Genomic DNA, 27,511 nt, shown 5'->3' on the forward strand with positions numbered 1-27,511 from the left:
TTGATCCACCAGTCATGTCGCAAAGGCTGGGAATGCAAGCCCTGTTTACTCAAGATATCACTCTCGCTTGCCACAACTCATCAGATTTTTCACGCCATGCACTGGGATACTGACCAGCTGCAAAGCAGGTTTGTATTCAGAATTTGAATAACTTTCTCTGATACCCTAATGGAGTGCAAGAGTTGCATGTTTAGACTATTTGGGTGCTCTGTGTATGCTGAATGCATTTGCTGTCTCATCTGTTTAAGCTTTCATCTGGTTGAGTCTATCTATCAATGTTTTACACAACAAACCACATTTGATGGTTTTGGTAAACTCATTTATCCAGCTATGTATTTGTATTTCAGCCAGAGAAACAAATGTTTGAGAAATTGATGTAAAACAACAGAATACTCCTTATTGCAGCATGAAGTTTATGTAGGTGCACACACATTTCTTAGTTGACTTAAGTTCACTTAACTTTAAAGGGTCATGAAACCCCAAAACTCATTTTTTGAGATGTGAACAGATATGTATAGGTTGCACAGCACTGAAAACAATGATAGCACTCATTATATTTAAGGAAAGTGGTTATTTATTTATTTCATTGTATTGAGCCATTTTGTTCTTCCTGAAGCAATGACACAAAAATGTGGTAAATGTGTACATTTCGAGTTATGATTGGTAGGACAGCACGCATTTATGTCACCAGATTCTGAGCATTTCTCCATATAGTTCATGAGAAGGACCGCTTCCATCCTATTACAGCACTGCCTCATGCATGATTCGGCATTACAGCCACAGCAGAGAATTCAAACGCATGGATGTATCAGCTGTTCTGCTGATGCGAGACTTTAACAGCACTCGTGGAACAGACATGAGATCGGACTAAACACCATGGTCAGATTGAAATCATTCCACAAAACGCACCGCAGTCCATCACCTGACCAGTGCAAGCATTTCCCGGCTGCAGTTGGGCTAGTCATGCTCCAAACACGCTGTTTGTGAGGGAGGGCTGTTACAAGCACTTATTCCATTGCTTATTATCTGTGTCGGATAATGGACATAATGATATTGAAATCACATGTCAGAATGGACAGTCCACAGTCCATAACTGCATCAAAGTGTGCATGGTTGTTGGCCGGTCAATGTTGCGCTTCAAACATGAAGCAGTGGTATATTCCGTTACATTACATTTACATTTACATATTTGGCAGACGCTTTTATCCAAAGTAACTTACAGTGCACTTATTACAGGGACAATCCCCCCGGAGCAACCTGGAGTTAAGTGTCTTGCTCAAGGACACAATAGTGGTGGCTGTGGGGATCGAACCAGCGACCTTCTGATTAACAGTTATGTGCTTTAGCCCACTACGCCACCACCACTCCATATTCCAGGTGTATTTGTGGAGGCTGTTCTGTTTAGATTCCTCCACAAATGCTAAAAGCTATGGAAACTCTAAAAAAGTTCATTTAGCTTTGAACAAACAAGTCACTCAAAAGTATATTCAGGATTATTTCCCCCCTAATATAAAATAAATGAATTATAATTTTGAAAATATGTATAAAATCATGATCACTCAGATGATATTAAGATTCCAGTCATATAATTAACCTTATAAAAGATGTTTTAATGTAAATGGAGAGGGTCCTCTCTTGGAGGTTGCCATGTTAGGATCACATGACCAGCCAAATATTACTTGTTTAATCTCAGTTTTTGGACAGTTTCATTCATGGATTCAGACTGTAACTGAAAACTATTGCCTTTGAATGATACTGCATCCACACCTCTAGGTGTCAGTGTCCAAGTCCAAGATGACATTAACAAAAAAAAAAATCACTGAGTGCACCTTTAAGTTGAGAGTTGACTACTTGTATATTAAGTTCCAAAAATTAAAAAAAAAGAAATTCTAGTAGAATGAGAGAAATTATGAAAATCATGCACCTAACTCAAAACACTTAAGTAATGGAGGGAATAAGTTACAACTTATGTTTAGTCTTGTAACATCTGCTGGAACAAGGGGAGAGAAGGAGGATCTATGTGCAGGGTTCTTTAATTAAAACTCAGCGAAATAAACACAAATAATTCAAAACATAACCATAGAACAAAGCATTACAAGTGTGCTCAATTTATTTATTTAACAAAATCAGGAATAGTGTATATACTCCAATTACAATCAATTACAGAAGAAAACTTGATAATACAGCAACTTTAATTAAAGCAAGACACAATTTCGGGAACTAAGTAAGCATATAAGAAAATCATAAGAAACACAATAAAAGTAGTGGATCAGACCAGCCAACCCCTCTTAGAAAGTAAACCTGAAATTATACACTGCAATTTTAGATAAATCTTGTATAGTCTACTGTAAAGTAGTCAGGGCCCTCTAATTTCTCATGTGTGGAGTGGACTAAACTGTTCTTGTTACCTAGGAGACAAACTAGGAGATGGTAGGGACAGACGCTAAGTTTTCTTCTGTATAAACATGAAGAGTATACGACATGATGCAGAAATATACAAGAACCACTCTCTCTCTCTCTCTCTCTCTCTCTCTCTCTCTATAGATGGAACAGTGTTTTATATTTACACAATTTCTTTATGCCTTGGGTTCTGTTATTTCTGCACAAACAGGGTGTAGTTTAGTGAGGTCTGAGGGATCTTTGATTGAAGAAACTGAACAAAGCAACATTTGAACTTTCAATCTTTATCTGGGTGCACAATAAAAGACGAGTGAATGATTCAAAACAATGTTCTTACAAGTAAAAAATGATGGAAAAGACCACCTAAAACTCTAAATATTCTTTTGACATATTCTTCAGTAAGATTAGGACATTAAGCAAGTATTAAATCAAAATCGCTCTTGACTAGAGCACAAATTCTCATTAGAACTATTAGACTCCATTTGATGTCAGTCTTCCGTAACTTTACTAGAGATTTCATGGATGCCTGAACACAGCTCTGGTGCTTGTCGCTGAACAAACCTATAATCCCCTGTAATTTCCTCACAGCAGTACACAGTGAATTGCTCTCCTTTATTTAAACTAATATCTACCTTTGGGAGTCCCATTTAAACTGACTGAACCAACACTTTCACCCAATCAACTTATGGTGTCTGGTTTCAGTAGTATAGACTACTGTACACTACTGAAACCACCCAAATAGCACACGCGCATCTTTGAGGTGTCTGTTTAAGAGCGGTACATCTGATAAAAATCTTAAAAAGAGCAGATTTACATTTATTCTAAATCATAAACATCTGCTGAATATCTTTTCAACTTTTGAAAGGAAATTACTTATGGATGTGTCGCAGATGAGCAAACAGTCAAAAAATACCTCTTCCAGATGAAAATACATACATCAAAACTGGCTGCATGATTCAAATGCCCTAAGTAATGTTTTCCCTCATTAAAAAAAATTATCCAAAAGAGATGAATTGTAATTTTGTAATATATATATATATATATATATATATATATATATATATATATATATATATATATATATATATATATAAAATCATGAGCACTCACATGAGATGAAGACTCCAGTCATATTAGTAACCTTATAAAAGCTGTTTTATTCTACATGGAGAAACATTTCTCATAATTTACCCACCTGCATGCCATTCCAGATGTGTATGACTTTCTTTCTTCTGCTGAACACAGACAAAGATTTTTAGAAGAATATCTCAGCTCTGTACATCCATACAATGCAAGTGAATGAGATCCAACATTTCAAAGCTCAGAAATGTCCATATGACTTGCATGGTTAAATCCATGGCTTCAGAAGTGATGTGATGGTGTGGGTGAGAAACAGGTATTTTTTTTTTTACTATAAACCATGTTCACATTCTTCTTATTTTGTTTATTCAATTTGCATTCATTGTGCATATCGCTTCCTAATGGGCAGGGAGGAAAAGTTATGGTGAAAAAGGATACTTACATGCTGGATGATGAAATACATGATTAAATTAATCATGACTGACTGTGAATAGTAAAGTTTTACAATGGCACAGGTAACTGAAAACTACTGGTATATATTATGTGCAGTGGCGGGCCGTACATTTAAAGTCTAGGCCTTCGGTGTGATCCATGCCATTAAGAAAACACAGTTTCACAATGAAGAAGACATCCTATGCCTTTGGGTATCATACATTATGTCGCAGCTAACTAGTAATACCAATTGACATTTTAAAAACACATCCACACACGAAAGCCAGAACTTGAAACGACACTTAATGCTAAAGCAAGTCTAATTTGACTGTTGAAATGAACGTCTCCCAAACAGATTCAAAAATCATAATTTTTCATATGAATCTACCAAGGAGGTCTATAATACCTGGAAAAATATATCTAATAATATTTAAATGTTGCTTGCACTACATTTTGTTTCATCAGGGTACACGGTTCTGCTGCGTTCCATTCAAGTTGGATGTGGGATATTCCAACTTGGTATCTCCATCAATAAGTGCATTCCATTCCCCGATATTCAGAACTGCAACGCTCCCGTTAGCTTAGCAGGGGTTTGACTCTCATTAGAGATGTCTCCTAGTAACCCAACTGATAAACAATGCTGCAGCGCTTGCACTGGTGCTTCAGGAGTACTATTATCAAAAGAGATTATAATGTTTTATACCTGTTTCTGCTGCAGGCATTTGTTAAACAAGCTTTAATATCATGTGGATCAAACAAATGTATCGATATTACCTAATAAAGTGAATGTTTATCATTTACTTTGAATATCTCCATGCATGTCGACATGTTTGTGTGACATCGTGCACCTGCATCTCGGTGAAATATGAGTTGAGAATTTCTGCACGAGCCTACAAGTTGAAATTCTGACTTTAAGATGCATTTCATTGCACTTTTCCAAGTAGGAATTTGTAACATCAAATCTTGATCCGACACTGATTGCTCCAGCAGCCTAATTTAGAAAACTCCTGATGTTGCTATAACAATGAAAAAAGCACTTACCAATATAATTGAAGTGAAAATCAGTCCTCCTCTCCTGTTTAATAAATTAAGCAATCACACGGTCATGCAGAACATCTCGTGTTTTTAAATCCATAAGGATCTGTGGCATGGGGGCGTGGTCATGTGTCGGTCTCGCGGGAGAGAGAGAGCGGTAAGGCTTGTCACCTGGTTTGTAATTACCTCTAACACCTGTGTCTTGTTATAGTGATACGGAGAGAGACATTTAAGGGACGCCAAATGTTGAGAGAGAGAGAGCGTGTGTCCGTCAAGCACGACAGCCAGAGTGGCAACCTGTGCCCTGTACGGAAGATACAAATAATTGTAACGACGGTTACCGTCGTGTGTGAAAAGAAGTGTGAAAATTAAAAGTGCTAACCTTGAACCTGCCTCATTGTCTCCTGACTCCTCCATCACCCCGACCAAACCAGTCTACAGTGGTGCCGAGAACCCGGGTTTGGAAGAGAGCGCCGCTATGGAGCCTTCGCCGCTGGCCGAAGTCATCAACGCCCTCACCAGCATCCAGCAGACACAACACCATGCCCTCTTGGAGGTTCGCCGGGAGCAAGAACAACGCTTCCAAGCCTTTTCCAGGCACAAGCCGAGGACCGGCAAGCGCTGCGGAGCCTGATCGCCGGAGAGGGGGCTGGTGCTGCGTCCTCCTCGGTTCCCACCCCACCGCTTGCCCTCGCGAAAATGGGGCCAAGCGATGATCCGGAGGCCTTCTGCGACCTGTTCAAGAAAACGGCGGAGGTATGGAGGTGGCCTCCCGAGCAGTGGGCGGCCCGCCTATTGCCCCTACTTTCCAGGGAGGCGCTGCTGGCGGCACAACAACTTCCCGCCGCCAGCCTCCTGGACTATAGCCACTTGAAGAAAGCCATCCAGCAACGGGTCGGTCGCACCCCGGAGCAGAGTCGTCAGTTATTCCGCTCATTAAGCTTTGGGAAGGACGGCCGCCCGTTCGCGTTTGCGCAACAGCTCCGTGACGCCTGCCGGAAATGGCTGCTGGTGGGGGGAACCCGCGACGTCGTGGAAGTGGTCGACATGGTGGTTCTGGAGCAGTTCGTCTCGCAGCTTCCCCGAGGCATGTCGGAGTGGGTCATGTGTCACTGCCCGGCGTCGTTGGATGGAGCCGTCCAGCTGGCAGAGGACTATATGGCGGCGTTCCCAGGAGACGGCGAGGCAGTATCCCCTCTCTCTCTCTCTCTCTCTCTCTCTCTCTCCACCCCCTGTGCTTCCCTGAGGGGGATGTCCCTCTGGATCAGTCGCGTGACGAGTCCCTTAGGCACGCCTTCGACCAAGTGAAGGTAATTGATGGTCAACAGCTCCAGCCCGGTGTTGCGCTCACATACCTGTACTTTGCTGTTATCAAAGAGCGGTTGTATCGAGTGACGCAGGACACTCAAACCAAAGAGGTTACAACACAGCTGTTAGTACCGAAGAGCCGTCGGGAAACACTCTTCCAGGCGGCTCACTATAATCCAATGGCCGGCCACTTAGGTCACGAAAAGTCTTTGAAACGTATAATGGCCCGTTTCTTTTGGCCGGGCATTCACGGGGACGTTCGCAAGTGGTGTGCGGCGTGCCAGGAATGTCAGATGGTGAACCCACCGGCCACCCCAAAAGCGCCTTTACGCCCGCTGCCGTTGATCGAGATCCCCTTCGACAGAATTGGAATGGATCTCGTTGGGCCATTAGAAAAGACTGCACGCGGGCATCGCTTTGTGTTAGTTCTGGTGGACTATGCAACGCGATATCCGGAAGCAGTGCCTCTACGCAACATCTCAGCACGCAGTGTTGCGGAGGCACTCTTCAAAATTATCTCCCGAGTGGGGATTCCAAAGGAAATCCTCACAGATCAAGGCACAACGTTCATGTCACGTACACTTCGCGAACCATATGAATTATTAGGCATTAAGTCGATTCGTACCAGCGTCTACCAACCGCAGACCGATGGACTGGTGGAACGATTTAATAAGACCTTGAAAAACATGATTCGTAAGTTCGTACACGAAGATGCTAAAAACTGGGATAAGTGGCTCGAACCCCTGCTGTTTGCAGTACGAGAGGTCCCACAAGCCTCCACCGGCTTTTCTCCGTTTGAACTACTGTATGGGCGCCGGCCACGGGGCGTGCTTGACGTCATACGGGAAGCTTGGGAGGAAGGACCTTCGGATAGCAAAAACCAAATTCAATACGTTCTTGACCTTCGAGCAAAACTCCACACTTTGGTACGGGTAACACAGGAGAATTTGCTCCAAGCGCAAGAACGCCAACGCCGACTGTATGACAGGGGCACTCGGCTAAGGGAATTTTCACAGGGAGATAAAGTACTTGTGTTACTGCCCACCTCGAGCTCCAAATTACTTGCCAAGTGGCAAGGACCCTTTGAGGTCACGCGACGAGTTCGAGATCTCGATTATGAGGTTAAGCGAACGGATAGGAGAGGGTCACGTCAAACGTACCACCTCAACCTCCTCAAACCATGGAGGGAGGCGGTACCTGTAGCCTTGGCGACGGCGGTTCCGGAGAAGGCGGAGCTCGGACCGGAGATATCGCGATTTACCCCGGTCCCTTGCGGAGACCACCTCTCGCTAACGCAGCTGACAGATGTTGCGAGGCTGCAAGCGGACTTCGCAGACGTATTTTCTCTCTTGCCCGGTTGCACTAACCTCATAGAACACCATATCGAGACCACCCCGGGCATGGTGGTTCGTAGCCGGCCCTATCGCCTCCCGGAGCACAAGAAAAAGGTCGTTAGGGAGGAATTAGAGGCAATGCTCGAAATGGGTGTAATACAAGAGTCGCACAGTGATTGGGCCAGCCCGGTAGTCCTGGTACCGAAGAGCGATGGCTCGGTCCACTTCTGTGTTGACTATCGGAAAGTGAAGGCGGTGTCCAAATTTGATGCATATCCAATGCCGTTGACAAAACCGCAGCGATCGCAGCCTGCCCGGCACCCAAGACCAAAAAGGGGGTAAGGCAGTTTTTGGGGCTGGCTGGCTACTACCGAAGGTTTGTGCCTAGTTATTCTGATGTCACCAGCCCGCTGACTGACCTTACTAAAAAGGGGGCTCCCGATCCGGTCCAGTGGACAGAGTCGTGCCAACAGGCCTTCCTTAAGGTAAAATATGCACTGTGTGGGGGGCCGCTTTTACATGCACCTGATTTCTCTCTCCCCTTTATTTTGCAGACTGATGCATCTGACAGGGGGCTGGGCGCAGTGCTCTCGCAGGTGGTCAAAGGGGAGGAATGGCCAGTACTGTTTATTAGTCGTAAGCTCTCCTTCAGGGAGACGAAATATAGCACCATCGAAAAGGAGTGTCTTGCGATTAAGTGGGCGGTTCTGATGCTCCGCTACTACCTGCTGGGGTGGGCCTTCACACTCTGTTCCGATCACGCCCCTCTGCAGTGGCTCCACCGCATGAAGAATACTAACGCGCGGATCACCCGTTGGTATCTGGCTCTCCAGCCCTTTAAGTTCAAGGTGGTCCACAGGCCGGGGGCGCAGATGGTTGTGGCTGACTTTCTCTCCAGAAATGGGGGAGTGGGCAGGCCGGATGTTGCCCCGGCCTGAGTCAACGGTGGGGGCATGTGGCATGGGGGGCGTGGTCATGTGTCGGTCTGCGGGAGAGAGAGAGAGAGCGGTAAGGCTTGTCACCTGGTTTGTAATTACCTCTAACACCTGTGTCTTGTTATAGTGATACGGAGAGAGACATTTAAGGGACGCTAAATGTCGAGAGAGAGAGAGAGAGTGTGTCCATCAAGCACGACAGCCAGAGTGGCAACCTGTGCCCTGTACGGAAGATACAAATAATTGTAACAACGGTTACCGTCGTGTGTGAAAAGAAGTGTGAAAATTAAAATGCTAACCTTGAACCTGCCTCATTGTCTCCTGACTCCTCCATCACCCCGACCAAACCAGTCTACAGGATCACTTTCTCAACGGCAATACCAGCAGTGATGACAGCCATCTCGTCAGACAGCTTGATCTTACACTTTCTCTTGAATTACGTTCATCACTTAATGTGTGATTGCGCCACTCAAGGTCAGCTAGAAGGCCTCGACCGGTCATATCCTAAAGAACACACTCACCAAGAACAAATCAATCAATCTGATTAGCTGATGAATCTGACATTAGTTGCACATTAATTTGCACTGTTGAGGGATTCTGTGGAAATTCTGAAGGCCTGACAGGGTGGATCACAGACTCATGTGCTGCTTCGGGCATGTGATTTGTGAAACAGTTGTCACACTTTGCTTGTAAGCATCTAAGAATAAATACTGTCTGGATAAACTTTTCGTTTTTCTGTATTTGTTTGTAGATTAATTAAGAGTGGAAAGTGATTAAAAATACACAGTCAAAAGGGAGATTCAGAATGAAAGGATGAAAAATATTTATTTATTTATTTGACGTGTTAGGCCAGCAGAGAAGGCTTTCTGGCCCTGAGATTTATGAGAGTTGTGTTTGTGTGTGTGTGTGTGTGTGCCATTTTTCACTTCTTGTAATTATGTTAGCTTACTAATATAATAAATGAAATAAATTGCTGTTGGAACATGCTTTGCAAGCTGTCAACAAGTGAGCAAGTTCAGTTGTTAAATTTTTATAGCACACCTTCATCTCGTCATTGACATCTCAGAGACTAAATTCATAAGTCATAACATGCGTTTGCAGGAGCTAACAGAAAACAACAAACACTGAGCATGAATTGACCATTTAAACTTATTAGTAGTGTATTGTAATTGACGTGTTATTTCTCTGTTCGAGCACATGAAGGAGCACATTTGGTTTAATGTGTGAGCGTGTTAGAGGTGTGGCTCTGCTGAATTGTGTTGAGGAGGAGGAGAATCGACTCTCAGCGGTAGATCCATCCAAGCGAAGAGTCCAGCGGCTACATTTATACTGTTTACCCGGGACTGCGAGAAAACATGCTGGAATACAATTCTCATGGATAATTTCAGAATCGCCTCGACTGGAATTCAAATTGGAGAGGGATTTAATGGCTCTAAGCGTTTTAGTGGTAAGTTGCACGAATTAACAATAAGTTGAAGGGGGCAGTGGTCTACTACAGAGGTACTGTCGAGGATTTAGTTCATAGAAGATAGGACTATTGAATGCTGTATGCATATAATCACCTGTTGCAAAAGATCACTCTATAATATCGCCCTATAGTTAATTTACGTTTAGATAAATTTTAGCGCTTTGTTGCTATTGAGGTGTACTGTAGGATCCAGGCTGTGTGCGTGTTTGTGGTAGCAGAGAGGGAGTTGAGTTGGGGGTGGGTGGGTGCAAATGTGCTCAAATAACAAGGTGATGTTGGGTAGTCAATTGCGCGCGCGTCCGTGTGTGTGTGTGTGTGTGTGTGTGTGTGTGTGTGTGTGTGTGTGTGTGTGTGTGTGTGTGTGTGTGTGTGTGTGCACTGCAAAGTTCGGCAATAAAGGGACAAATATAACGTGGAAGGTTTCTTTTGTTTTTAAAGTCAAAGAAACTTTAAAAAGTAGTATCGCATTAATGAACATTCAATTATTAACAATAATGATTTTAATGATGACTGATATCTAAAACTAGTGGCACCATCCTCGATTACACCGTTTGGACTTTGAGCGTTTGTTTTTGCTTCATGCCATGTGACATTTACATAATCTTCCTACTTAAGACGAAGGTTTGATAATGATTAACACTGATTTTAAATTAATTAATAAAAAGTGTCTTCATAAGGCTACTTTAATTACTGATTAAAAAAAACTTTATTGGGGGATACTTTCTAATGTTTGTAATCTCAGACTGGAGTTTGAGTGTTTCTGAAAAACATGAAAATGCAGAAGTTGCGAACTGTTTGTGGGATGGCTGAAAAGAAAACATCAAAGCAGACATATTGTTTACTGAAGTTCTGCTCCTTTAGATCATGATCAGCCATTTGGATCAAATACAATAAAAACTAGATAATGAATACCATGTTTGTCCTCTCAAAGGAGCGTTTGATGCTCATGTAATTTAGTAAAGAAGATAGTTTGTGTTTTTGTTCTGCTTTCCATTTGGTCAGAGCAGAGGAAGACTCAGCATGTCACACCTCAAGCCGGTGGGACAGGGAGAGAAAAGATCCTCTGCTGAGAACATGAGCACCAGGTTGTTGCCTCTGCTTGAGACTCTATCTGTTTTTTGTACTTGTAGATAACCTTTTCGGGTATAGAGTTGCCTTTATTGAAAGTTTTTGCCCTAGGGACTCACCATGCAAGGGAAAACCTCAAATTAATCATGTCAACGATGTACTGCCTACTTCCAGTTACGGCTAGCATAAAGATGCTGGACGGATCATAAAGTTTATTGCATATATCAGTGATCTTTTTGAAGTACAAGATTACAGAAATGTGTTTGACCTTTGTATCAACCTCACTGGATAGCAATTTTAGAGATTTAAAGATTGATGCATTTAAATTGTATATATTGAGTCTTTAAGTACAAACACAGGTTTAGAGTTCACATTATTTATGTTCCCTTATTATCACTTCTTTTGATATCATTCACTAAATTATGTCATTTCAACATTAATCTTGTATTCCGTTCATTAGCACAGGTATATATAGTACATGGGACATGTCTCCATGTAAGGTTTTGTTTTTTGTTGTTGTTGATAGAGCCGTATAGTTATTTAAGTGTATGTTATGCTATATTTGAATGAGCTGTAGTCCATTTGTTAGAGAGAGCAGCATGTTTTATTTTTACCTCAGTTTTAATAATTTAGAAGAGCCTGTCTTCAGATTCTGAGTTTGAATTCTGTATATACACATTTGTATCTGTGCCACACAGGGAAGATGCACTGCGCATTACGTAAGTGACTGTGTGTGCGTACAGGATGAACTTGTAACTGATATCTGCACTCACATTTTATTGTTTTGAACCTGTAACTGACGTCTGTACTCACAGTTAGTATTTGACTTGAAACCTCTATGCATGATTTCACATGTATATCTGTATTTACATGTTTAACTTCTTGGGCTGTTTAATGATTGGATGTACTTAAAGGAACAATTTTCTCATCATTTACTCACCCTCATGCTATCCCAGATGTGTATGACTTCCTTTCTTCTGCTGAATACGAACAAGGATTTTTAGAAGAATATCTCAGCTCTGTAGGTCCATGCAATTCAAGTCAACAGGGTCGAAAACTTTAAAGCTCCAAAGAGCACATAAAAGCGGCATAAAAGTAAACAATAAGACTCCTTTGTTACTATAAATTCTCCTCCCTGCCCAGTAGATGGCGATATGCACAAAGAATGCAAATCATCAAAAACCATATAAGAAGAATATGGAGATTTGTAGTAAAAAAGGACATCAAAATTGTTTCTCACCCATATCTTTTATATCTCTTTAAAAGGCATGGATTTAACCACTGGAGTCTTATGGATTACATTTATGCTGCCTTTATATGCTTTTTGGAGCTTTAAAGTTCTGGTCACCATTCAATTGCATTTTACATAGCCAAGATATTTTTCTAAAAATCTTTGTCTGTGTTCAGCAGAAGAAGGTCATACGTATTTGGGATGGCATGAGGGTGAATAAGTGATGAGAGAATTTACATTTTTGAGTGAACTATTTCTTTAAGATAATTAATCTGTTCTCAAGAATGGACCAAGGATATCAATTTCTTAAAAAAAGAAATGAACACAGCATGATGTAAACAGTATTATAATTGTTGTTATAATACGTGTGTTGTGTTTGAGGCCACAGAGAATACACCGTCTTCCTGTTTTCAGGACATACCACCCTTAAAGGCTGATCAGGCCAAAAGGGAGGAGCTGGTGCATTTTCAAATACTGTTAGATAATGCCATGCAGTTGAGGACATTAGATTCAGCCTCTTCCTTTGAACATTGATGCATGTGCTGTGGATGTAGAGATCACTCACTTTTGATTTGGGGAACATATTTTCTGTCATATGTTTATTAGCCATTCAGATGTTTTTGTTAGCTGTTGTTTTGGGATATTACTCATGTGTGGAGCGGAGGGGGGCGGGGCCGGTCGGAATATCGCGCGCCCGGTCCCCAATCAGCCTGATGAGGCGCGCGAGGGATAAAGGCGGCCGGTGACGATGGTTCGAGAGAGAGAGAATTACGGACATGTCCGTCATGTGTGTTTGTTTATGTGTTTTTGAGTTTAAGTTTCTCATTAAAATATAATTTATGTTGACAAGCCGGTTCTCACCTCCTCCTTGCCCATCCTTCAACTGTGTTACATCATGGTTTTAGCTAATTAAATATAATCTTAGTATTCATTGCCATACTGTCTAATCATGTGACTAAATTTGCTTCTGTTTCTCCCTCTGCAGATTTCAGACAGTCTAATGGGATGGTCCCTAACAGGAGGAATGTGTCCTTTACAATAAGTGTGTTTGCACTAGAGGGTCTGATATCTGATCACCTTTGACCTCTTTGAGGACATAACTGAAATATGGCACAGATCCGGTAACAGTGAAAGAACTAATAAACATCATCAACGGGGTGTCAACCTCACATCCTGAATAACAAAGATACCTGGAATACAATTTTTTTAAATTACAATTCAGTAACCATGGCAACCAAATGTAAAGTCCATTGGAAACAAGAACCCATGGAAACCACAAACCCTGTCTGGCTCCTGTTTTTTACCTTCTGGATTGTTTTGGCTGGAGTTTTACAAGCCACTGTGGCGAATGAAGATGATATCACAGCACGCATCAGTTTCCCATATAGTAAGTGCCTGAATTTAGTATTCATAGATCAGTAGTTGCTTTCTAAAGTGATTTATATTTCACTTATGAGAGTGACATTCCCACCAATAGCTACCTAGGGTTTAGTTCTTTGCTCAGGATCACATTGCTGCTTGTCTAAGGGGTTATTTTAACTTTAGCTTAAGTAGTAGTATGATGACTTATTGAGTAAATAAATAAGATATACAACAGAAAGTCAGTACCGCATATTCACACTTCTGATAATCTTTCTGACCATTGGAAGGTAGTGGAAACCTCTTGAAACCCACCTGTGATGGTATCAGGTGATAATATCCCAGTACTTTGATATAAAACATGGTACTGAATGAGTACCATGTTTCTGTACCACAGTATTTATATGGTATTCCAAGGTATTTCAAAGAATATCATAGTACTACAATAAATTAATACATATATTTAAAGCTACATGATTTAACTTTTTTTTTGTTAAAAACTAAAATGTTATTAATGAGAGAGTGCAATAAAAATCTTCCAAACCATGTCTTTACCCAAATACACTTTGATAAACCTTTAATAATGATTGATATTTTAGAGCTGTTGGGACGGATTTTGTGGGAAATTGCATATACGTATACATCATTTGCCCATGCGTATTGACGTCATAACCATACGCAGATAAAATAAGCTCCGGCTACTGTAGCGCGTGTATGGTGTGGGAGTAGCTGAAGCTGAAAATATGTTGTCACAATGAATGACAACAATTGACCATGGATCATTCAAAACGGCAAACCTCCATGGATTGTAAAAGCAAAGAAAGTCCGAACAGAGCAGATTCTATAGGAAAAAAGGGAAATCGACAGAGTCTGTAATAAAACCAGCACCGGCTTGAATTTTCAGTGGTGGTGACAACTCTGATATCTGAAAGGATTTAAAAGCTCAACAGGTAAGATATTTTATTGATCTGGTTTATGTAGAGTTGTGTAATCACACACACACAAACCCACACACGTCTGTGTGTATGTAGTGAAATACAATAATTATACTGTAATCGGTGCAGAACTTTTCACTTGCTAGCACACGTGCATGTAATTTTCTTTATAACGGCAATCATTTATATAAATAAATCCTTTAGTCCTAGACATGCCATGGACATGTGAGTCTTGAAATGATGTTGAGCACTGGTCGATAACAATGACAATCTATAAATTAATTACTACCGTGGTGTATTTGGCCAGAACATCCTGCGGTTATAAAAAGTTTACAACGTTTGACCTTATCAGACTAGTAATCATTATGTCTAATGTTAATGAACGTTGCATAACTTTTGTAACATAATTTATTTCAAAATATCAGTGTTTCCAATAAGTGTTAAAAACAGCATAAAATATGGCACTTACCTGCTCAGATGACATGTTTTCGGATATACGTCTTTTCCTTTCTTTCATTATTTATTTTTCCATTCTCTCTGATAAGATGTTCTGTATTCATGTGTACAGTTGTGCCTCGAACCACAATCATTCGTGCAGAGGAGCAGAGCCGAAGCACAACTTGCATCATTACCAAAACAATGTTCTCCTGCAAGACACATACAGTTTTATTTTTTAACCACTAGAGGGCTAAAAGTTACATAGTGTAGCTTTAAAAATCATGGTACCTGCGGCCTGGGTTGTTCAGTGTTAATGACGCTGGCTACCACCCTTGGAGTTCGCTAGTTCAAATCCCAGGGCATGCTGAGTGACTTCAGCCAGGTCTCTTAAGCAACAAAATTGGCACAGTTTCTAGGGAGGGTAGAGTCACATGGGGTAACCTCATCGTGGATGCAATAATGTGGTTCGTTCTCAGTGGGGCGCCTGGTGAGTTGAGTGTGGATGCTGCGGTGGATGGCGTGAAGCTCTGTGGCAACGCGCTCAACAAGCCACGTGATAAGATGTGCGGGTTGACGGTCTCAGACGCAGAGGCAGCTAGGATTCGTCCTCCGCCACTCGGATTGAGTCGAGTCACTACGTGACTGTAAAGGGATTAATGGAAAGGAGGAGGCGAGAACCAGCTTGACAATATAAATAATAGTTTAATAAAGAACTAAATCAAAAGACACAAACACACACCGTAAACAATCTCTCTCGTCGCACCACCTTCCGCAGTCGGTCTTTATCCCTCTCGGAGGCTTAATTAGCCTGATAAGGAACCGGGTGTGTATAATCACGACCCGGCCCCGCCCTCCGCCCTGTCACAGCGACCACGAGGACTTAAAAGCGCATTGGGAATGGGCATTCCAAATTGGGTGAAAAAGGGGAAAAAATACTTTTTGTTCATGTTGTTAGTTTCAACCAAAGTGATACAGACTTTAAAAAAAATCTTTATTTATTATTATTAAAGTTTGCATTCTTACAATCTGTAGTATAAAAAAAAGTCTTGTAAAGAGTTAAATTCTGAGAGTCTTTCCTATGTGTGTCAAGTCAATTTTATTTGTATAACGCCTTTCACAACACACATCGTTTCAAAGCAGCTTTACAGAAGATCAGACATTAACAGAAGATAAAACTGTAATGTCTATAATGTCGATGAATCATCATTGTGTAATTAGATATAATAAGATTGTTAATTGTGTTTAAAAATAAGTAATTAAATAATAATTTTATTAATAACCCCAGTGAGCAAGCTGAAGGCTACTGTGGCAAGGAACACAAAACTCCATAAGTGTGTGTGTGTGTGTGTGATCCATCCTCATTGCTCTGTCTGGGGACATGCTGTTTGATTCAGTAATGAGCACTGAGTGAATCTGGGCCAGCAGAGCTTCATCCATTCCACAGTCAGACTACTTCAACTCACTCGTCTGCAAAAACTTAGCTCACTTTTAGGACTAATGTTTCTTATTCCCAAAAGACTGTTCCAGGCTGTTCTAATGTTGCATTCACTAATCTTTGAATTATAATCAAAGTCAGTAATTACTTGGAGAAAATTTAAATTCAATGGTTGTACTTTGGGGTGGGAGGAATGCTAGTAAAACATTTTACATCAGTAAACACTGACATTACCAGCCTGTGTGCCTTGCCAGAAAACCTTCTGGACATGCAAACCAACATCATTTGAAAGGGTTTGTTTACATGCTAGGTTTGTGTAGTTATAATGTTTTTGGAGATGCATTCCAAGACATAGCTCAGCTGACATGTGAGGAATGCAAGAAGCATTTTGAATGTACTGTAAGACTTTTTACTCTGACTCAAGAGCCATAAGGTTGAATATGAACGTTTATGTGTGTGCATTGCACAGCATTAAGCTTTCATGGATGAAATGGAGCTTTTGTTTTATGAAGCGGTTTTAAACGGATAGTTCACCCAAAAACAAATATTCTCTTAGAATTTATTCACCCTCATGCCACCCCAGATGTGTATGACTTCTGCTTACCACAAAAGATTTATTAAAAAAAAAAAAAAAAAGGGCTTAAATATTTATCTGTTTCTCACCCACACCTATCATATTTCTTTAGAAGACATGTATTTAATCTCTGGCATTTTATGGATTACTTTTATGCTGTCTTTTTGGAGCTTCAAAGTTTTGGTCGCCATTCACTTGCATTGAATGAGCCGACAGTGCTGAGATATACTCATAAAAATCTTTGTTTGTGTTCAGCAAAAGAAAGTCATACACATCTGGGATGGTGAGGAAATTATGAGATAATTGTTTTTGGGTGAGCTATTCCTTTAGGTTGCATGTACATAGTAATATTTTTGGCTGTGTTTCAGATGCAGAAGGGCGATCAGTGAGAGTTTTCTCGGTGGATGGTGTGTATAACTATTCAACCATTCTGCTGAGCCCAAATGAACACAAGCTCTATGTGGGAGCCAGGGAGAACATATTCTCTCTCAGCCTGGACAACATAAGCACAGTGTATCTACAGAGAACTGTAAGTGCATCTTGGAATGTTTGTAGAAACACTAGTGTGTAGGAGTTCAGTTTGATGTTACTCTTCATTTTTTGTGTCCCGTGCAGCTCACATGGAGCACTCCAGAACGGAAGAGGAAAGAGTGCAGCTTCAAGGGAAAAGATCCTCAGGTGTGTTTGTGTTGCAGTGATTATTTATATAACCATGAAGCAATACAGTATATTGGATCAGCGAACAAAGATATCATAATCAACAACAAATTATCAAAGTCTTTGATTGCATAGAGCCTCAGTTTGTGAAAAACATTTTTTGATTTACATGACTGGTTTTAGTAGGTGAGCATTTCAGTTTTTCAAAACATAGTGTAACAACCATAGATATTGAAACATATCCATGGCCCTTACATCAAGTAAGCAATTAAATGTCTCTGTCCTTATTAAACTTCAAATACTTTATAGAGAATATACTAGTATGCCAACCAAATGGAGTGCAACGGAAAGGGAGCGCTAGCATTTGGATCAAAACTATTTTCATTGTTAAACATCAAATGAAGGTTGTTTAATTTAATTTATAAAGATGAAACCTTAAAACCATTTTAAGCCATTTTTATACACGAGGTATTGCATACATCATCCAGACTCCATTTGCACATTGTTTAATGATGCATTGGGCAAGTTATGGAATATCTGATTAACCAAATAAATAATTGACAGATTAATTGATGATGCACTGGGCAAGAAGTGGAATATCTGATTAATCGAACGAATAATTGACAGATTAATTGATGATGCACTGGGCAAGAAGTGGAATATCTGATTAATCGAACGAATAATTGACAGATTAATTGATGATGCACTGGGCAAGAAGTGGAATATCTGATTAATCGAATGAATAATTGACAGATTAATCGATGATGCACTGGACAAGAAGTGGAATATCTGATTAATCGAATAAATAATTGACAGATTAATCGATGATGCACTGGGCAAGAAGTGGAATATCTGATTAATCGAATGAATGATTGACAGATTAAATGATTATCTAAATTTGTTTTGGGAAGTAGCCCTAATTTATACTTCACCCTTTCATCACTGCCTTTTGTGTGTTTCAGACTGACTGTTTCAACTACATCAAGATTTTGCTTCCTCTGAACAACACGCACCTGTATGTGTGTGGAACAAATGCCTTCAGCCCCACCTGCGCTTACATTGTGAGAGATATTTTTATTTCTTTATTGTGTATTTGTTTGTGTCTAATGTTATTACTCCTTAATGATCAAGGTTTGTGGGTCTCCTGTATTTTTGTAGAACATTTCAAGTTTTTCGCTGGAAAGAGATGAGCACGGTGAGCAAATTATAGAGGATGGTCGTGGACGCTGCCCTTTTAATCCAGATTACAGATCTGCTGCTATTATAGTGGGTGAGTATACTCATGCAAAAAACATACCTATAACAAGTTTGAATTGCTTATTTAATAGTCATTGAACACACTGACATCATGTTTATGAGGGTTTGTGTGTGTTTTTGTGTTCCAGACGGGGAGCTGTACACTGCTACTGTCAGTAACTTCCAGGGAAATGAACCCACCATATCTAGGAGTGTTGGACATGGCACTCCCCTCAAAACAGAAAACTCTCTCAACTGGCTCCAGGGTAAATACACACACACACACACACACACACACACACACACACACACACACACACACACACACACACATTTCCTCACAAGGGACCTCATAAGAGATACCATAAATATCTACAAATAAATGCCAGCATCAGTGATTATGAAACCCTATTTTCTCAGGCATGTTAAAAACAAAAATTACTGATACTGATGTTAAAGAAACAGTTTAACATTTTTGAGGATGTTTTATGAAAGCGTTAATAAATTTGTGTGTGTGTTTTGATCTCTCAGATCCAGCATTTGCAGGCTCAGCTCATATTACAGGTCCAGACAGCGACAAGGGTGATGATCAGGTTTACTTTTTCTTCAGTGAGATGGGGAAGGAGTTTGACTTCTTTGATAGCACCATAGTGTCCAGGATTGCACGTGTGTGCAAGGTAAGATAGAGTATTTAAATAGTTCACACTGCATTGATAAAGTTGGCATGAACTAGAGAAAGCACACATACTAACGCAAACACACCCACACAATATTTTGCTATCGTCTAATGACTACTTTTACATGTTCCTGGTCTTATTGTGCATGTTATTCCAATTAGATTTATCTTCAAAATCTTTCAGCAAAATTGAATAACTTGCTCCACCTTTGAAACAACCTTTCTGTTCCATTAATGTCCCTATTGTAGTATAGAAAAACACTTTTCTTGATTCAACCAATTCCCAATGGAAAAAGTCATATTTTGTTAGCTGTAGAGTGTCCTGTTTCACATGAAAATATGATTCATTATGGAAGTAAAATGGCTTGTCGGTGCTGATTTATACTGTATTGTTTTTTTTTAGTTTTTTTTCAAACTGGTAAACATAGTGGGAGGAGGGTAGGGCTTGCTTGACTACTGAGTTTTAATAGTCAACTAGTCAAGCCCACTAGTTGAGTCTAATTTTACTTGTCGTGACATCATTCTTCTCCCAAACACCAATCTTTGTGGGAGGTGCATTTCTCTAATTTAGCTAGCTTGTTCTGAGAGGACAACAGGTAGCAGTAGAGAACAAGTGAAGTTATTCTTGTGGCAACCATATTCTTTGCAAAGTTATTTGCTAAAAGACATTTTAGAATGAAAGTTTTGGCAAATCAGCTCACTATTGGACAAAAATGTTTTTTTTTTTTTTTGCAGTGTCCACTTATTGAGAACCACAAAAAAACAGAGACATTATTTATACTTCATTTTTAGTCATTGTGCCTAACAGTAGAAACTGGAGATATTTACAATTTTCAATGAATTGTTGGGACAATGGCACACCTTGTAAACTGGGATATCTGGTCACCCTGGTTTCATGTTGCCTTTAAAAGGTAAATCACAGGAAAATGTGAACTCTACTTTGTTAATGCTTGTGTATGTATTACTTCCCCTCCCTGTGATTATCACTACCTCATTGACACCAACAAAACTGTACCAAACACTACTATGGTATTACCATGGTTTTAGTACATTTTACCATGATAATACCATGTTTTCTTTCTTTATCTCTCTCTCTTTTTTTTTTTTTTTTTTTAAGATGTGCCATAGTAATAGCATGTTTTTAGAGATGGTATGCCATTCTTCATGCTATTCTTTGAAATACCTTGTAGTACCGTGTAAAAACCATAGTACATGAACATGGTGAATATGCCACAGTTCTTTTTTTTTGGGAGATGGATGCTTGCATATCAAGGCTGGAATTCTGAGGCCCCCTAGTGGCATGTAGTCATTTTTATATCTATAAATAAGCACAGTAAGGTGAAAAATATTAGTTTGAGAGGCTGTTTCTGATCTGCAGTGTGGGTTTGTGTGTATGGCCTCAGGAGGATCAGGGTGGGGAGAGAGTCTTGCAGAAGAAGTGGACCACATTTCTGAAAGCACAACTCTTGTGTTCTCTACCGGACGATGGCTTTCCTTTCAATATCATCCAGGATGTATTTGTGCTTTCAGCCAAACACAAGAAAGACACACTCCTCTATGCAGTCTTCACTTCTCAGTGGTAAGTAAAAAACTGCAAATGCTGTGTGTGTTATACACAATGCAGCCTACTAACCTTTGCAACTACAAATGCAAACTACTTCTAATTGTTGCTATGGCTGAAATAAACAATGATCACATTGTGTGTGCGTGTGTGTGTGTGTGTGTGTTAGGAGCAAAGGTTTGGCAGGCAGTTCGGCAGTGTGCCTGTTCAGCATGGATCAGGTTGCGCAAGCGTTTAGTGGTCGTTACAAAGAAGTCAGCCGAGAGACACAGCAGTGGTACACACACACTCAATCTGTACCGGAACCACGACCTGGAATGGTATGAAGACATACACATACACATTTTTAGCAATTCTGTATAATTAAAGTCTCTTTCAGTATCTGTAAAGCTCTTTGGAAACACAATGTGTATTTTTTTCTTTCTACAGTGTATTACTAATGCTTCAAGGCAGCTGGGAATAGAGTCATCACTGGATATGCCAGATAAGGTACTAAACTTTGTGAAAGACCACTTCCTGATGGACAGTCCAATCAAAAGCCAGCCTGTGCTGTTCACACACTCTGTACAGTTCACACAAATCGTTGTGCACCGCGTACAAGGCCTCCACAGAGTTTACGATGTCATGTTCATTGGCACAGGTATGTTAATGTATGATTGGTATTGTCTACTGTAATCTGAGATTTTAAGCAGGCTTTTTTGTTTGATATTTTGTTTGCTTTTTTGTCTCTTAATTTTGAGTGTTTTGCTCTATTATTGCCAGATGATGGACGTTTGCAAAAGGCTGTGAATGTGGCTGGAAGGATGTACATTATTGAGGAGATAAGTGTGTTTTCAGAGCCACAACCTGTGCAAAACATTGAGCTGGCCTCAACAAAGGTGTGTGTGTTATGTAGAATTTAAACATGTTTCTAAATAATAAACGTACAAATAAAAAAGTCTGTGGAAAAAACAGCTAGTTGAAAAAACGCAAGAACGCGTAGTGTGTGAATGATCTTTGTGCTGAAGTGTTTAATTTCTGTGCCACTAGCGTCACCAAATGAAATTGCTAAATAATTACTGTTTTTAAACAGATTCCAGAACATCTAGAAGATCAAATTAAAAACAAGCTTTAAAAAGCTTATCGGCTAAAAAAAGAAAATCTCTAGTGGACATGACCCTAAACCAGCATAATAACTAGTTGTTCAGAAAATCCAAAAAGTTTTTTTTTTACATCCCTACTCTCTTGCCCTTTTACATTCTTTTTCTCTTTGTCATCCTCTCTCTGAACAAACAGGGCTTATTATTTGTGTCATCACACTCTGGTATTGTGCAGCTGCCAGTAGCAAACTGCAGTTTCCATAACAACTGCGGGGAGTGCATTTTAGCCAAAGACCCATACTGTGCCTGGACAGGCACACATTGCACTGACATCACACGCACCCCACCACAAAAGTAGGTCTTTACTTCTTTCTTTCCCTTTCTCCTGTTGAATCCAACTTTTTTCCATTTTATTCAGTACCTTCCTTTGCCATCTTAAATGTGTTTTAGCAATTGGCAGCAGGACATTGAGGAAGCAGACATTTCAAAAAAATGTAATAGCACCAAGTTCAGAGCTGACTTTGAGAGCACAGGTAAACTTGCAAGTCTACACATCCTCATAACACTTACAGTACGTACTTTACAAGCACATTGTGATTATTAAAGGAAATAACTGACCCATCTGAAAATGTGAAAAATCTTATGCAAATTCATGAACAAAAACTTCACAGAACTTTTTCAGAATGCATAAAATCAACATGTGGTGACAGATGGGAAGTATGCACATCTAAAGCTCAGTTTATACAGGTACTCCAGTAAAAACTAATAGAGATTTCTGCTCGAAATGTGTGCTGATTATTTTCACTAAATCAAACTAAATTCTCTTATTTTTAATTTTTTGTGCTTTATAATCATGCAATAATTCATGAATGTAGTGATTGATGTACAGAATGTCGTCATGAATTCTGAGATCCTCCCCTTCGAAGTCTGAACACAAGTGATTCATTTGAGATGCATGTTTTAATGCCAGGTGTTAATGGCGATGCCTTGTCCTTCATCACCGCTTGTGAGCGGAGTAATCTTAATACATCTTAATACACGGCATAAACGTACATATTGATACATATCTCTTCCTCTTTCTTACTAGTGTTACTGCGCTCCTTCCCAAGTTCCCAAGCATCTGATTGCGAGCACATCATCGTCCCTGCTAACACTCTTCGTCTGCTATCATGCAAGCTTCGCTCCAACCATGCCCACAGAAAATGGTCATACAAGCCAGATGTAGGTCACTTCCTGTTCCGCAGCCCAGATGGTGGATTGGTGGTCAGTGGCCGAGCAGGCAGTGAGGAGGTCTTCTCGTGTTGGTCAGTGGAGCATGGCTTCTGGCAACTCTTGGCCAATTATTGCTTGAAGGCAGAGCCTTTATTTGAGTCTACATCCAATACTGGTCGGATAGATGCACCTTTTATATTCCAGGACATATTGTCAGACGTCCAGTCCAGTGAATCGGCACGCTCTGCTCAACAACGTGTGAAGACATATGGCACAGAGCTGGCAGTAGTGTGCGTGTTGTTAGCCATGTGTGTGCTTTCGTTTGGACTGTCTTTGGTATACCGACACAGGGGTGGATGAAGGAGGTGCTGAGGGGGGGGGGACAGACTGAAGGAGCCCAGAAGAGTACAGTCAAGCCTGGGGAGAGTTTGCCCCTCAATAGTGATGTACTTCCAACCTCCCCATCAGAAAACAAAAGTTACCAGACCTTGGAGGAAATCCCTCCATCGGAGACTAACAGAACACAGCAAAACTCAAACGAAGCACAGCCACTCACCCAAACACAGCAGAATGGGTTCCAAGAGAGCCATGTGGAGGTCGGTGACATTTGCCCTCGCCCACGGGTCCGGCTGGGCTCTGAGATCAGAGACTCTGTGGTTTAAAGTACACACATTTCCACTCATAGCTGAAAAACACTCACAAATACAATGTGACAATGTTCATGTGGTACAGTCATTGGGCAGCTTTTATTGAGGACTGATTGTCCTGAGCACGAGCAAATCAATGGGATAGAGATAAAGTGCCACTAGAAGAGATGTAGAGAGTTGGGCTGTGTGTGTATTGACAAATTTTTGTTATTTGTGACAATGCCCTCAAATCTACTTCTACCCCTCAATCATCTCCTTGGCTCCTTGAGGTTACTCTTTAATTTACCAAAAAGTCTATTATATTCATACGAGGTAGATAATCATGAAACATTAGAGATGTCATCTGAGAGGAAAGTATGAGGAAGAGTGGAGAAGATGAGGATGCCAAGCCTTGCATGGCTGGTACAGGTGCTATTATCACTGCCACCCAATAGTAATGATGCTGCACAATCTTGCATCAAATCAAAAAGGTTGTGCCATACAGTATATCTGTTTATTTTCATGCAAAGGTGAAGTGCTTTTGTGTTCATGTTTGAATCTTTTCATTAAATGGGAAATTAAAACCCATAGCCCATTTTCTGCAGATATACCTGGATTGATCACAAACCACTTCAAAGCAGAGAGCTTGTTAGTATCACAAAACTTGGTTACTTCCTCCTGAACATTCATTGCATTTTTGTGTGTGCGCTTTTTTTCTGCCTCAAATCAGAAGCGATTTCTTTGCAATTTGGTGGAATTAGCGTATTCTTCATATTAGTTAATTGGTGGTATGATGCGTATGGAAACATTAGATGTGGGGTAATTCAAAGAATAAATATTTGGGTTTTAGAGCAAATGTACCAAACCTGTATGAGCATTAAGGAACGACAAGGTTTTCTTGATACCTTTGAATGTGCATTTGTATTTTATTTTTTTATTTAAAGCACGAGAAAGAGTAAAGATTCTGTATTGCCACACACAAATATACACTCACAGGTTACTGGTAGTACTCAGTACAGCATAGTGCAGTGGATAGAGACTCAAACAGTCAGGTGCACAGTTTAAAAAAACAAAACATGAAAGACAATGATACTGTATAATAATATAATACAATATAATCACAATTACTGGGGGACCTGTAAAGAGTGAGAAAAGAACAATAAATATGGTAGATAAATTGTGCAATGGACAACAGTTATGAGAGAGTCACAGGTGAAGAGCTCTGATTCTAGAAGTGAAAAGCAGAGTTAAAGGACTCACCCTCATGCCATCCCAGATGTGTATGACTTTCTTCAGCAGAACACAAACTCACACTGCAAGTAAGTGGGTACCAAACTTCAAAAAGCAGCATTAAAGTATTCCATAAGTCTCCAGTGGTTTAATCCATGTCATCAGAAGCAATATGATAGGTGTGGGGGAGAAACAGATATTATTCAATATTCAAGTACTTTTTTATTATAAATGGTCCCTTCTGTCCAGTAGGTGCACAAAGAATGTGAATCGCCAAAAACACAAGAAAAATGTGAAAGTATAAATCTACAATAAAAAAAGGACTTAAATATTGATCTTTTTCTCACCCACATTCATCATATCTCTTCTGACGACATGGATGTAACCACTGGAGTCTTATGGATTACTTTTACGCTGCCTTTATGTGTTTTTGGAGCCTTAAAATGTTGGTCACCATTCACTTGCATTGTATGGACCTACAGAGCTGAAATATTCTTCTAAAAATCTTTGTGTTCAGCAGAAGAAAGAAAGACATACACATCTGGAAGCATGATGGTGAGTAAATTATGAGAGAATTTTTATTTTTGGTTGAACTAATCCTTTATGTGATACGGAGCAAGTTGATTTTGAAGAAAAAAACAAAACAAAAAAGAATGTAAAATTTAAGTATGCATGCCCTCTCTCACACAAACACACCCACTTAAGGAAAAATATGTCTAACTGTGAAATGTTCTATGTGGTTTAATTGTTTTACATTCCACTCTCTTTTCAACTCACAATTGTGTATTGAATGGCAAAAGTAAATTCGATTGTGATTTTATTATGCTATATTGACACTGTTTTACTGTTGTATTTTACATTGTACATTCATGCACTTTATTTTTTCTTATCAGTATTTGCAAGCTGTAGATGTGGTATATCCTGGGATAGTATTGTAGTCAAGGTTTGTATATTATTGGAGAGGTGAATGGTTATTGAATAGACCTGAATGAGTGCAGTCTCCATAGTTTCAAATGCAAAATAAAGTTTTGCATAAGCTTACATTGTCGTTCTGAAAAGAGGTACTGTGATATCATATGGACAGTTGTGGACAATTGACCTTTTTGGCTCAAAACCAGCAGCATATTGCTCTTTATGTATCCTAATTCTCATGACTGTCTTGAACCAATCTGATACTAACATGCTCAACAGAAATACCTTACTATTTCAAATACTGCATGAAACCCTTCACCAGCATAACAAGGACATGGACAGCTATACCCAAAGTTTACGCAGACCTGCATTTGAATAAGTCAGTTATTTTATTTTATGAGCTTTGTTAATACTTTACAGACTCAGACACAGATATATAAGAGGAACCTCTATTATTATAAAAGAGCTTCAAACACTAAACAGATAAACTAGATATTTAGCTATAAGAGTATGAGAATGTATGTAAGACCTAATCTGATTTTCTTCTCTCTTCGTAGTGTGAAAAGCAAAAAAAGGAACATCTTTAGACTTCTTTGCAATGCCAAGTTGCTTTTATAAAATGTTTTTTATTTTTACTGAAATATTGTGTGGTGATATCATTTCTGACAGCTCTACCAGCCCTTACAAATGAAATGCTTACACCTGATTGGTGTATTCTGTACAGGTTCTGTAGAATTTCATATGAGATGTCTTGCCTGGCATTGATTTCCCGCTTTTTTTGTTAAAGCTGGATATGTATCAGAACACACCACTACATCCATAGGATGGATTTCTTCCACCCACTTAAAATTGCTATCATTTCAGTTGTAAATACTGAAATATGATCTGATAATATTTTTACAATAATATATTTAAAATTAGGAATATAAACTGCTGCAGTCGTGTTCAGAGTTAGGGTTTTAAAACCATCTGTATATATTTGAATACTGTTGAAATATTCCTGGTCCAAATGCTGTTTCACAACTATGTCCTTTGAAATATATTATTCCTTTTCATTATTTTACCAAGCAACTGGAGATCAACTATTTGCATTGGGAACGGCCAAGGAGGTGTAACAGGCGTTACAAAAGTAGGATGCACACAAAGAAGTTGTGTGCATCCAAAGCATCTTGCATGGGGATGTTCCCAGCATTTCTCCAAAAGCTTTTTGAGTGGATGAATTTTAAAGTGCCCTTTTAATGAAGTCCAGTGTGTCAAGCTTGTGACTGTATGACATGAATACAGTTTTTT

General features: G+C 39.9%; 1 pseudogene; it reads left to right on the forward strand.

Moving 5' to 3' along the window:
* On the forward strand, positions 1-26,842 carry LOC127644088 (semaphorin-4B-like; annotated as a pseudogene).
* The last annotated feature ends 669 nt before the right edge of the window (positions 26,843-27,511 follow it).

This window comes from Xyrauchen texanus, chromosome 1 (genome assembly GCF_025860055.1).
Source record: "Xyrauchen texanus isolate HMW12.3.18 chromosome 1, RBS_HiC_50CHRs, whole genome shotgun sequence".
NCBI classification, from domain to species: domain Eukaryota; kingdom Metazoa; phylum Chordata; class Actinopteri; order Cypriniformes; family Catostomidae; genus Xyrauchen; species Xyrauchen texanus.